The sequence below is a fragment of the Chrysemys picta genome, chromosome 1 (assembly GCF_011386835.1).
Source record: "Chrysemys picta bellii isolate R12L10 chromosome 1, ASM1138683v2, whole genome shotgun sequence".
Lineage (NCBI taxonomy): Eukaryota > Metazoa > Chordata > Testudines > Emydidae > Chrysemys > Chrysemys picta.
In genome coordinates, this window is record NC_088791.1 from 253,030,620 (window position 1) to 253,043,680 (window position 13,061).

The 13,061-nt window shown below is 51.2% G+C and overlaps 1 long non-coding RNA gene across 2 annotated transcripts; it reads left to right on the forward strand.

The window, feature by feature from the left end:
- Positions 1 to 2,223: 2,223 nt before the first annotated feature.
- Positions 2,224 to 9,620, forward strand: LOC135980817 (uncharacterized). Of its 2 annotated transcripts, none has more exons than XR_010597720.1 (3): positions 2,224 to 2,589; positions 7,016 to 7,664; positions 8,031 to 9,620. It is a non-coding gene; the product is annotated as an uncharacterized LOC135980817 (long non-coding RNA). The 2 variants fall into 2 exon arrangements; XR_010597719.1 differs by having other exon boundaries at positions 7,016 to 7,121; positions 7,331 to 9,620.
- Positions 9,621 to 13,061: the final 3,441 nt, after the last annotated feature.

The following is a 13,061-nucleotide window of genomic DNA, read 5'->3' on the forward strand; positions in this document are numbered from 1 at the left end:
GGGTTTTTAATTGCAGTCTAGACATACCCTAAAGGTACAATCCTTCTATCAAATATGCAGGTGTATGTAGCCCTCTGGTGTAGCTTGTCTAGTATATATCTGTGTGCCAGTTGGTTTGAAAAGATACTGTATACAGCTTTCACGCCCACGTCTCTAGGATCAAACTTGAGCTGTAAGAATATATTTTTCATAGTGCTGATAAGGCACAGTGGGCCAGGTGGCAGCCTTGGTGGTCTCTCATCTTCCTTTATTACTTTGTCTTTCCTATGGAAATCCTTGAATAGTTAAAGACTGCATTTAAAAGCCATTATGATCTAAAGGAGGGATGGCTTTTAGCTTTCATGTTCCTTCCTCAGGCTATCCTGTTTAACGTTTTAGATGAGGCTGCTGAGGAAAGAGCTAAGAGAAAACAGAACCATTTTTATCAGTTATACTTTCTTGCCCCCTGCTGGAAAAATCTATCAACTGAATGTGCAGAACTGAACTTTTTTGAAAAAATATTTTCCACAGAGAACATCAAAATAATTTATTCTAAAAAATAAACAAACAACCCTCAAACATGCTAGTGAATTTCATTTCTAACCAAGACAAAAGGAGAAATTATTTAGCAAAATTAAATGAAAACAAGTTGGAACTTCAGTGGCAAAAGCTATGTTTTCCCTTGTAGCTTAGATTTAAAGGACCTAGTTTTGCCCTTGCTCTAACACTAAAAGCAGTGCAACTCCACTGAGCTCAAAGGAGTTAATCTTGATTTACACCAGTATAAAAGACTTCAGAATCACTGCAAGTAGTCTCATGCCCACAAAAAAAAAAACCCTATAACTTTCTAAGAAAACTAAATGAGAAAAAAATCATTAGGGCAAATGGACACAAGTAATAATCATGCCTAATATTTTTCTGCAGTGCATCTATATTTAGTTTGCTTGGAAGCATTCAGTTTGGAAGGGATGCACGGGGCAGTGTTATTTTCCTCCTTATGATATATCATGTTTGGTATTATGATTTTACTAGTGAATAAGTGGGTGGTAAGTATTCCATTGTCAGTAAAGAGTATAGATACTTTTCTAGCGATCTACAGAGTAACTTTCTTGATAACAGAGGCTCTATCAGTCCTGCATCATGTACCATTATCATGGAAACATATTTGTAGCTTTTGAAGATGTTTGAGAAAGTATTTTCTCTGCATGTTGAGTTATCGTCACAGTCCCATGCCTCCAACGTTCTTTAAACAAATACAGCTCCCTGTGAATAGCAGTCACCCTTTAGAAATGCAGTGAGGTCTATTAGCCCTATCATCAGCATTCTCTTTTTCATCAAAGTCCAGCTATGGTGGATTAAATAAGTATAACTGTGTCACAAAGAAGGAAGGGTAGTTCTTTGTTAAGTGTGCTGCTGGGAAGAGTCTCTCTGACTTTTTATGCCTCTTTAGGCTTTTCAGACAAGCAGCAGTTCCCTCCTGTGAGTCATGAACCTTTGTAGAAAGCTTTTCTGTCATAAGTAACCTTCTGATTTCTGTTTAGTGACCTTAATCTTCAAAATGACAGGATACCTCTGTGGCGTGGAAAATTTCTCCTTTTACACTCCATCCAATGTGGAATGACTCACATGAATAAGCGTATCATATTTAGAAAAATGGATATTTTCATTCAACCATTCTTTTTCAATGAATACTTTCAAAGACCAGATCTTAGCTTGATACGGAGACAAGTGGTCATCTCTGATGTGATAAAACAGATGGAATGTAGATGTGAGCAGAACAGAATCATGTGTCCTTTTGCATTTTTCAGTAGCAGGGGGATTCATGTCTAGATTGTTCGTTTGAAAGGCCTCAGTGATCCCTGACATTTATCTAGGGTTACCATATTTTGTGCCTCCAAATGGAGGACACTCCACGGCCCCCCCCAGCCCCGCCCCCAGCCCCGCCCAACCCCGCCCCCTCCCCAAAGTCTCCGCCCCCTCCCCTGCTTCCCGCGAATATTTGATTCGCGGGAAGCCTGAAGCAGGTAAGGGGGGTGTGGGGGGAGGAGGCGCGGCCCAGGCTGGCCCCCCGGCGTTTCCAGCCTGGGTCAGCTCGGGCCCTGGGGTGCCGGCCCCGGCCGACCACCCCCGGCCCGCCCAGCACTGCCGGCCCCCGGCGGCCCGGCGCACCCCCCCGGCTCCCGGCCCCCCGCGGGCCCGGCTCCCCATGCGGAACGACATCCACATGCAGGAGAGCCAGCTGGCTACCAGAAAATCTCTCTTCTGCAGTGACGTGGGGTTAAGGGACACGGGGGAAAAGACATGGAGGCTGTGACTAAACTTAGAGCAGCAAGGCCAGGAAAACCAGGGTTAGGTCCCAGGCCTGGCTATCAGATCTACTGTTTTCTATTCCTGGCTTTGGGACCATGAGCGAGTCTCTGCACCGCTGGGTGCCTCGGTTTCCCCAGCTATCAAATGGAGCTAATCAAGGTTTTGTTTGTTCTCCCCATTTTACAGGGTGGGAAACCGAGACACAGTTGGGACCTGTCTACACTACAGGTCTGTCGTGCGTTTGTAATCTGCTGACCCCCACATGTTGTTCAGAGCCTATGGACAACACAGCTCCTAAAGGTACGTTTGTTCTGTGCTTATCCCCTATGTACCAGCAGGGCTGGACAGCATTTCTCACTGTGATGTGGGGAGCAGGTCCTGGGTACTAAGGGTCTGAAGAAGCTCTCAAGGACTAATTTTTTAAAATAATTGTTATCAATGAATTGGGAGAAAACATACAATCACTGCGGATAAGATTGGGGGGTGACAAAATACAGGCAGAGTGGTAATTCCTGATGGGGAGAGGGCAGTGATACAGAGCGATCTGGCTCATTCGGCCAGCTGGACCCATTCAAAGAAAACAAGTTTGAGCAGAGCCCAATGCAAGGTCCTATGCGTGGCAACAAGGCACGCCGGCCACACCTCCAGAATGGGGACGTGTATCCAGGAAAGCAGTGACTCTGAAAAGGATTTAGGGGCCAGAGTGGAGAAGCCACTCAACATGAGCTCCCAGTGTGATGCTGTGGTGAACAGGGCTAAAGCCATCATTAGACGAAGGAGCAGAGCCGTGAGTAGGATAGGGAGGTGACACAGCAGCAGTGAGACTGCTATTGGAATACTGCCTCCAGTGTTGGTGTCCTCCTTTGAAAAAGATGGTCCTAGAAATTGGAGCTGGGGCAGCAAAGAGCCACCAAATGTTCTGAGGGCTGGAGAAAAATGCCTTCTAGTGAGCTATTGAAAGAGCTCAACCTGTTTAGCTTATCAAAAGAAGATTGAAGGGGACTTCATTGAAGTGTTGATGTGCCTTAATGGAGAGAAAATACTGGGGATTAAAGGGCTCTCTAGTCTAGCAGAGAAAGGCAGAACAAGACCCAATGGCTGGAAGGTGAAAAGAGACAAATTCCTATGACAAATAAGGCACAAATATTCAACAGCGAGGATGATTGAACACAGGAAGAAGCTACCAAGGAAAGTGGTGGATTCTCCATCTCTTGATGTCATTAATAAAGACTAGATGCCTTTCCGGAATGTGTTTGCCCCAAAAGTAGCTATTGTGATAGACAGGAGGCCTGTGATATGCAGGGGGTCAGATTAGATGCTCTAACTGTCTCTTCTGGCCATAAAGTCTACTCATTTCTGAGAAACCGAGTGTAGCATTGGGAGCAGCTTGTGATGTTTTACTGTCTAGCCGGCTTGCTTCCTAGAATGAACACTCATTGAGCGGGGTGATCCCCAGAGAGTAGCTCAAACCTCCAAAGTGTCTGCCCTGTGGCAGGACATTAACACTGCAGGGGAGGGGTGGGTGTGGCAGTGACATCACAAAGGCCTTTTGCAGGACCTCGGCCTATTGGCCAAAGGTGCAGGGGAGGTGGTGACCTCACAGAGGGATGCTGACATCAGCCAGGCAGGACAGGGGCGCAGGGCCAAGGAAACCTCAGAGACCCCTGTGGCTTTGCTTCAGCAAGTCTCCTCTCGAGATCTCTCTTTGAGGTCTGAGAGAGTATTTGGGTTCGTGTATGTGAGCACCAGGAGGAACCTCTTTTGAGTTTTCTCCTTTCTTTTTCCTGATTTCATTAGAAATCTGACGTCCCTGTTTAGAAGGTAAGAGCCTCCGAGAGGTTTGGAACCTGTTCAGTCTGCTGCATCTGGCTCCAGCTGAATTTTAGGCATGGAAAACACTAGCTTAAGGTGGCCAAATTTTATTCCCCACCTGGGATTTTGTCCCTTAGAATCTCTGGGGACATTAAGGTTTGTCCTTTTTCTTTTACCTTTTCCTCTATCCCTCCCTCCTTTCTTTTCATCTCTTACTTCTTTTGTCCTTTCCCTGTTCCCCTCCCACCACCAGGAGGGGTGTGTGTGTGTCATGGGGGTTGCTCTACAACTCCCATTGTGGGAGGTCCACCGAAAAATGTGGGGCTGAAATAGTGCTCAGACAGTGATCCCCAGCGGTGACCTGGGCCATCCTTTGGGCTCTCTGGTGAGAACCCTCATCCTCCTGCCCCTCGGTCTCTACCCTGATTGGCTGAGCAGGGGGTTATTGACAGGGAGGAGACTCAGGTCCCTGTTGTTTTCTTTTAAGACCAAGTAAATAGTCATAACCAGTCATATGTTCGACAAATTTTGCTGCGTCTCTGCAGTTCATTATTTTCTCTAACATTCCAGTTCTCCTAAAATACTTGCTGAATAATTACTATGAACTCTTGCTGGTCTGGAACTCACTTGAGAGCACTTTATTCAGGTCATTCAATGTCTGAAATTCAAGATCCGATGGTTAGTTTGAAAATCAGGGCTCTTGGGTCCTATTCCCAACTCTGCCACGGACTGGCTGTGTGACCTAAGACAAGTCAATTCTCCTTTCTCAGCCTCAGCTTCTCCCTCTTTCAAGTAGGGATAACAATCCGCCCTATTTACCTCCCGGCAGGTGGAGAATGGGGATCTATTGGAGAGTGTCACTAGGAGCAGTGCATAAGATGAGGTGTCCTATCCTGTTTACTCAGATCAGATTAGGACATAATAGAATGGCTGAAATAGTCTATTTTATTTGTATTTTATTATGTTGCAATTGTTAAAAGCAGCACCTACTTAGCTCAGACTGAAACATCTTATCTAATTTTTGAGATCTAAGTATCTCCTCTTTGTGTAGCTCAAACCTCCAAAGTGTCTGCCCTGTGGCAGGACATTAACACTGCAGGGGAGGAGTGGGTGTGGCAGTGACATCACAAAGGCCTTTTGCAGGACCTCAGCCTATTGGTCAAAGGTGCTGGGGAGGTGGTGATCTCACAGAGAGATGCTGACATCAGCCAGGCAGGACAGGGGCGCAGGGCCAGGGAAACCTCAGAGTCCCCTGTAGCTTTGCTTCAGCAAGTCTCCTTCTCGAGGTCTCTCTTTGAGGACTGAGAGAGTATTTAGGTTCATGTACATGAGCGCCAGGAGGAACCTCTTTTGAGTTTTCTCTTTTCTTTTTCCTGATTTTACTAGAAAACAGACGTCCCTGTTTAGAAGGTAAGAGCCTCCGAGAGGTTTGGAACCTGTTCAGTCTGATGCATCTGGCGCCAGCTGAATTCTAGGCATGGAAAACACTAGCTTAAGGTGGTCGAATTTTATTCCTCACCTGGGATTTTGTCCCTTAGAATCACTGGGGACATTAGGGTTTGTTCTTTTTGTTTTACCTTTTCCTCCATCCCTTCCTCCTTTCTCTTCATCTCTTAAGTCTTCTGTCCTTTCCTCTGTTCCCCTCCCACCACCAGGAGGACTCTGTGTGTGTGTCGTGGGGGGTGCTCTGCAGTGGGAACAGGGACAATTCTCCAACTTTGGGCAGTCGAGAGCCTGGGTGAGATAAGGGGCGTTAAAGCCCTTTGTGAAGGAGAAAGGGGAGTTTCACGGTGTTGAGCACCAAGGAATTCTAAACTTTGCTAAAACATCTAGTCTGCAGAAACCAGAAATGGTTGGGGCCACATTGTAACCATTGTCTTTTTTAAGCCCATTGAGGGATGTGAGTCCCACCCTTTTAGGTATCTGGGGTGCTGGGAGAAGAGAAGAGGTGCCTGTCTCCATTTTATGGCCTCAACAAACTAAGTGCTGTGCCCCAGTTCTCGTCAGAGATCCCTGAAAAAGAACGTCTTCCCATCCATTAACATACCTGGAAAGATACTGGAACCCCTTATTAAACAATCAGTTTGTCAGCACCTACAGGACAATTTGGTTCTTAGGACTAGTGAGCATGGACTTGTCAAGAACAAATCATTCCAAACCAATCCTAGCTCCTTCTTTGGCAGGGTTACGGGCCTAGTGAAGTAAACAGTAGATGTGATCCATCTTGGTGTTAATAAGGACATTCTCACAAACAAACTAGGGAGATGTGGTCTAGATGCAATTAGTATAATATGTGTGCACAGATGGTTGCAAGCCCGTACTCCAACAGCCCAGAACCAAACACTCCTTCTCCTGGGCAGTGCGCTCCGACCTCTAATGGTCAGATGCTGCTTAGCACTGTCAGAGCAGCTTTTGCTGGGGGATTCTCCCAGCACTTTCCAATAGTGGGAAAGTATGAAATCCCCATTTGACTGCTGGGGACAGAGCCTAGAGCGGGGAGCAACTTACCCAAAGTCCCACAGGTCAATAGGAAACTCAGGCGCAGGGCTGGGAGTCACTGCCCCTCCCACTCCCAGGTCACCGCCCAAGGGTGGCTCCTCTGGCAGAGGTGCGGGGAAGGGTCACTCTCTCCTGGCTGGGCTGTTCTTTTCACTCCAGTAACATTGCAACGGCTTTGGGGAGAGGCTCACTCCCAGGATCAGATACAGGAGGGGCAGCAGGGTCCAGGGAACAGGGGCTATTCCTGCCCTGCCACTGTCTGTCTGAGAAACCTTGGCCTTGTCATTCCCTGGCTCGGTGCCTCAGTTTCCATTCTCGCCAGCCTGTGCCTATTTCCCTGCAGTTTCACCTGCGTGTTGGTGCCAGTCCCATCCCCGCACTGCACAGTCTAATACCGGCTCCTCTCTCTTGCCAGCACTATGACACCTGCCGTGGAGCCAGAGCTGGAGACCCACCTCCTCCGAGCTGCCCTGCACGCCGTCTTCACCCTGGGCATGGAGAAGGACACCACCCAAGTGCAGGTAGATCATGCTAAAGTCATGGATTGAAGAGCCAGCTGTCATCCTGCCATGAGTCCTTGCTAATTGCCTGCAGTGGGATGTGAATGAGAGAGGCCAGGATATGTGTTTGGGGGTCTCACCAGTGTTTCCCAGAGACCCCACTTCCCATCCTGTGGCAGGTGTAGCCCCACTTTCCCTAACTCTGACCCATGGCTCTCCCTTGCTTTCAGGATCTGCCTAGGGTCTTGCCAGACCTCCTGGATGCCATGCTGGGGAACCTGCTGGCAGAGTCCCCAGACACCGACAGGCTCCAGTACATCTTGGAGGTGAGCCCGATGAGAGAGGTGGGGACAATTTTACCTTCACTCTTAGATCCATTTTCCAGTCTGTCCTCCTAGCCGGGCCCCAAGTGGGCATCCTTGGTCAGGGCAGTCAGTGCAATGCCTCCTTTCCCCACAGCACATTAACTACTAGATCGTGTCCACGGTGCCGCGAGAGAGAGCCAGGGCCGTTAAGAGCAGCACTGCCCTGCTCAGATTCACCATCACCCTCCCTGAGTTTGACGTAAGTGACCTCTGACCCCAGCTTCCTGACTCCAGGCGTAGGTGATCTGGCTCCGACGGGCTGTAGGATCTGCTGCTGCAGGGGCTGTGGGTTAGGAGTGTTCCTCTTGGGGAGGCAGAGTCAGAGCAGAGAGTGAGCCTGGCTTGAGTCAAGTTCTTCTTGTCCTAGTTAAGTGGTGACTCTGGGCTTTTAAGGGGACTGTGCTCCAGGTTCATGCCTCCCTGTCATCCTGGAGCAGCTGGGGAAGCAAGTCCTCATGGAGGGCCCTGCAGAGGGGCTGAGGGGAAGGAGAGTCCTGGCCCGGGGGGGACTGGGAGCTGACAGGAAAATGCTGATGGAGTCCCCTCTCCCTCTCCCGTCCATTAGAACTCAGCGGAATTCCCCAGGATGGGTCACCACATGGCACAGCTAGCTCTGTCCGTCAGTGACCCAGCCAAGGACATCAGCCGGCAGGCCAGGGAGGGGGTTTACCGGCTCTACCAGCTGCTGCTGCACCAGAGGAGTAAGGAACCCAGCTGGGAAATGGCACCCGCTAGAAGAGTGAGACTGGGACCTCAGCCAATTTCTCTCAGATTGACCCCGGCTGGAGGATGAGTCTCTCTATCTCTTTCTGTGTTCCACACCACGCCCTGCAATTCTGTTGGGCCGGGCACGCAGCGAGGACTCTGCCCACTGTGCAGCCACTAATGGGATTGGAAGGACACAAGCCCTGCAACCAGAAGGACAAATGTGTGTGTGTGTGTCTCTCTCCCTGTCACCTACTCCCTCCTGGGGGAAACCCAGCAGCTGATGGGGGACAAGGTGAGCAGCTGCATTAGACTCAGGAGATTGGGGCGCGGCCCAGGCCTCATTCCCATCCTGTGGCCATTCGCTGGCCTGGCACAAGAAGCCTGGTGGGGAATGAAAGGGAGAGCAGGTGCTCCTGGGAAGGGAGATGAATTCACCTCCATGAGCAGGAGCGAGCCAGCTTGTCCCCGGAGCAGCTCCAGCCAGCTCTTTAGCCAGGCTAATTAATGACAAGCTTTGCCTCATCCCAGACTTATGTTCTTAGGACAGGGTGCTATCGCTCTTGGGAAGGGCAGGGGAGTCCCCCAAGTGCCCTCTGCGAGACTCTCCTGTCCCACAGGGCCGCACCCAATTCCTAGTGGTCTGGTGTCTGTGTCACCCGAGCCACCACCCAGAGTTGCTCCCATCACTGGCAGCCTGGGAGGCCAAGGACTGACGGGTGATGGCGTCTGACCAGGCAGGGCTGAGGCACATGGGCAGGGGACGCTTGCCCTGCTGCTGGCAAGGCTGGACCCGTTCTGGAGAGAACAGGAGGATTCAGTCAGCAGTAGGGTTACCATGTCTAATAAATAAAAAAAGAGGACCCTCCACGGGCCCTGGCCCCGCCCATTTTCCCACCCCTAGCCCCGCCCCAACTCCGCTCCTTCCCCGCCCTAACTCCGCCCCCTCCTCCCTCCCACTCCCAGCCATGGGGAGAGGGCTGCCACAGCGCTACCAGCTTCACGGTTTGCCGTGCAGCCCCCAGACCCTGCGCCCCCGGCCGGCACTTCCCCAGCGCAGCTGGAGCACGGGAGGGGAAGCGCCCACCCGGTAGCGCTGGCTCGTGCAGCTCGGCTCTTAAAGTCTGAGAGGGGAGGAGCGGAGCAGCTCAGCTGGAGCCCGGGAAGGGAAGTGCCTGGCCGGCGGCTCGGGGTCTGGAGGAAGGGGGGGTGCTGCCCGAAGCGAGTAGCGCTGGCTCGGGCAGCTCGGCTCTTAAAGTCTGAGAGGGGAGGAGCGGAGCAGAGCAGCCGCGGGAGAGGAAGTACCCAGCCAGCATTTTCCCGGACATGTTTGGCTTTTCGGCAATTCCCCCCGGACGGGGGTTTGATTGCCGAAAAGCAGGACATGTCCGGGAAAAAACGGACGTATGGTAACCCTAGTCAGCAGGGGCTGCCGATCCGTCCCATTCACCAGGGCTGCCATCCTGCGGCTTCAGCATTACTGGCTGGGGTGACTTGGGGAAAGGTCTCAACCTCCCCACATCCCACTTCACTGCTGCCAGAATCCCTCCTTCCCCCCCCCCCCCCGCTACAGTCCCCTCCCTACCCAACCTGCATGGGGCTGGAGGAGAGGGGTCTGAGAACTTGAGCTGTGGATTGGAGGTGGAACAGCTGTCAGGGGCACTGAGGGGGAAGTGGCAGGAGCTCCCCGTACAAGGAAGGGGGTTGCCACTGGAGGTCACTAGGAAGGACAACAAGACTCCATCCTGGGGGTCAGGAGGGGAAATCCATCCCTCAGAGGTGGGCAGAGGCTGGGTGGAAATGCTGCTGGTTCCAGGGGCCGTTAATCCCCCCTGATTCCTCGGAGGCGTCTGAGTCTCAGACAGGTTCTCATTCCCTTGCAGCAGGAGGACGTCACGGCCAATGTGATGCGCCAGCTCCGTATCATGCGGCACTTGCGCCAGGTGCCCGAGGAGCTGCAGGGCCTGTGCCTCCCAGGACACCAGCAACTCCCGCTCTCTGCTGCAGGTACTGCTCTGGCTCTCTGTAAATGGGGAGCTAGTGGAAGGGGAAATGGAGCCCCCTGGCACTCACAGAAACCCTCTCCCCTCTCTGTGGAGCAGGGTCCTTTCCTCTGCCCCCAAATTCCTTCATCTGGGACAGGAGCTCTTTCCCTCACACCCATTCCCCTCCCCTCTTTCCTTGATCTACCCCCATCCCATTCCCCCTGCGCCCAGGCAGAGCTCTGCCTGCCCCATATGGTGCAGAAAGGCCTGTGATATGTAGGGGATCAGATTAGGTGCTCTAACTGTCTCTTCTGCCCATAAATTCTACTCATTTCTGAGAAACCGAGTGTAGCATTGGGAGCAGCCTCTGCTGTTTTACTGTCTAGCCGGCTTGCTTCCTAGAATGAACACTCATTGAGTGGGGTGATCCACAGAGAGTAGCTCAAACCTCCAAAGGGTCTGGCCTGTGGCAGGACATTAGCACTGCAGGGGATGGGTGGGTGTGACAGTGACATCACAAAGGCCTTTTGCAGGACCTCCGCCTATTGGTCAAAGGTGGTGACCTCACAGAGAGATGCTGACATCAGCCAGGCAGGACAGGGGCTCAGGACCAGGGAAACCTCTGAGTCCCCTGTAGCTTTCCTTCAGCAAGTCTCCTTCTCGAGGTCTCTCTTTGAGGACTGAGAGAGTATTAGGGGTCACGTACGTGAGCGCCAGGAGGAACCTCTTTTGAGTTTTCTCCTTTCTTTTTCCTGATTTTACTAGAAAACTGACGTCCCTGTTTAGAAGGTAAGAGCCTCCGAGAGGTTTGGAACTTGTTCAGTCTGATCCATCTGTTCCACAAGTCCTTCAGTCCAATCCACTTCCCTAACTAATTTCCATAATTTTTTAAAGTTAGCCCTTTTGAAAAAAAAAACCCTAGTCACAGATCTATTTTTGTTTACCCTTCCATTTAGTTTAAACTGAATTAGCTCACGATCGCTCAAATGAAGGCTGTCCCCTACAACCATTTCTTCTAAGAGATCCTCACTACTCACCAAAACCAAATCTAAAATGGCATCCCCTCTTGTTGGTTCAGCAACTACTTGGTGAAGGAATCCATCAGCTATCACATCTAGGAAAATCTGAGCCCTATTATATTACTAGCACTTGTCCTCCAGTCTATATCTGGGAAGTTAAAATCTCCCATGATCACACAATTCCCATTAGTATTTACTTCATTAAAAACATTGAAGAGGTCTCGATCCCTATCCAAATCAGACTCCAGTTCTAACAGACAGCAACCCCCCCCCCCCCCCCCCCCCGAAAGGCAGAGATAGAGCCCAGGAATCGAGATGGTGGGGAAATTTCATTGAAACCGTTTCTGACCGAAAATCCTATTCAAACTAAACCAGTTTGTTTCTTGAAATCATAACAAGTGGCAATGAAAATTCTTTGTCACAATGTGTTAAATTGTCTCGTCGCACTCAAAGAGGAGACACTTAGATCTCAAAAATTAGATAAGATGCTTCAGTCTGAGCTAAGTAGATGCTGATCTTAACAATTGCAAAATAATACAATACAAATAAAATAAACTATTTCAGCCATTCTATTATGTCCTAATCTGATCTGAGTAAACATGATAGGACACCTCATCTTATGCACTGCTCCTAGTGACACTCTCCAATAGACCCAGCAGTCCTTATTTCCAGGCCCCTTAACTAACCACTGCTGCACACTCCCTCCCACAGCTGGCAATTACAACCAATCATGTCCGGTCCCCCTGCTTTGAGAGGGAGTGTGCTCCGCTGGAGAGACTTCCCTCACGGATCACAGGGGGAACTCAATCCTGCCAACGATGCCAATCATAAATGAATCTACTCATCGTTAGGTGCCCCCCGGCAGCCAGGCATGGCATCACAGCCCTCTCGCTGGGCTAGCGTCCCCCATCCATGGTCGCTCCAGCACCACGGCAGTTTCTCTGCCTGGTAACTCCGGCCAGGTCACCACCTTTAGTCCACCCTTCTGGAGCCCAGCTTGCCTCACACTAAAAGTCCAAAGAGGTCTTTCCACAGACAGAAGTCCTTCTGCCATCGCTGGGGCATTTGCTCTGCCTGTAGCCCCCTTGCTGGGCTTGGGAACCCTCTCCAGGTGCGTGTACGCCGCCTCCTCTGGGGCCGGTAGGGGAACCCAGTCCCACCCTGACATTGATAGCAGCTCAGGGCCCTGGACCCAACAGCTAGGTCTGCACCTTTCTCTTTGCTGCACTTTTCCAACCTCTCTTCTCAAGTTCCCCTCCAGGCTTTCCTTGCTGCTCTGAACTTCCTACCTCGTTCTTAATCCTGTTGCTACCCCAGCTGGGCTGTATCACCACTGAAGTCTGGCTCTTTACGGGGGCGGATATGGTGCCTCTCAGTTCGGGCTCATTCTATAATCAGCTTTCTGTGAGTGCCGGGGGGCTCCATTTCCCCTTCCACTAGCTCCCCATTTACAGAGAGCCAGAGCAGTACCTGCAGCAGGGAGCGGGAGTTGCTGGTGGCCGCAGAGGCACAGGCCCTGCAGTGCCTCGGGCACCTGGCACAAGTGCCGCATGATACGGAGCTGGCGCATCACATTGGCCGTGACGTCCTCCTGCTGCAAGGGAACGAGAACCTGTCTGAGACTCAGACGCCTCGGAGGAATCAGGGGGGATTAACGGCCCCTGGAACCAGCAGCATTTCCACCCAGCCCCTGCCCACCTCTGAGGGATGGATTCCCCCTCCTGATCCCCAGGATGGAGTCTTGTCCTTCCTAGTGACCTCCACTGGCAACCCCCCTCCTTGTACGGGGAGCTCCTGCCACCTCCCCCTCAGTGCCCCTGACAGCTGTTCCACCTCCAATCCACAGCTCAAGTTCTCAGACCCCTCTTCTCCAGCCCCACCCAGGTT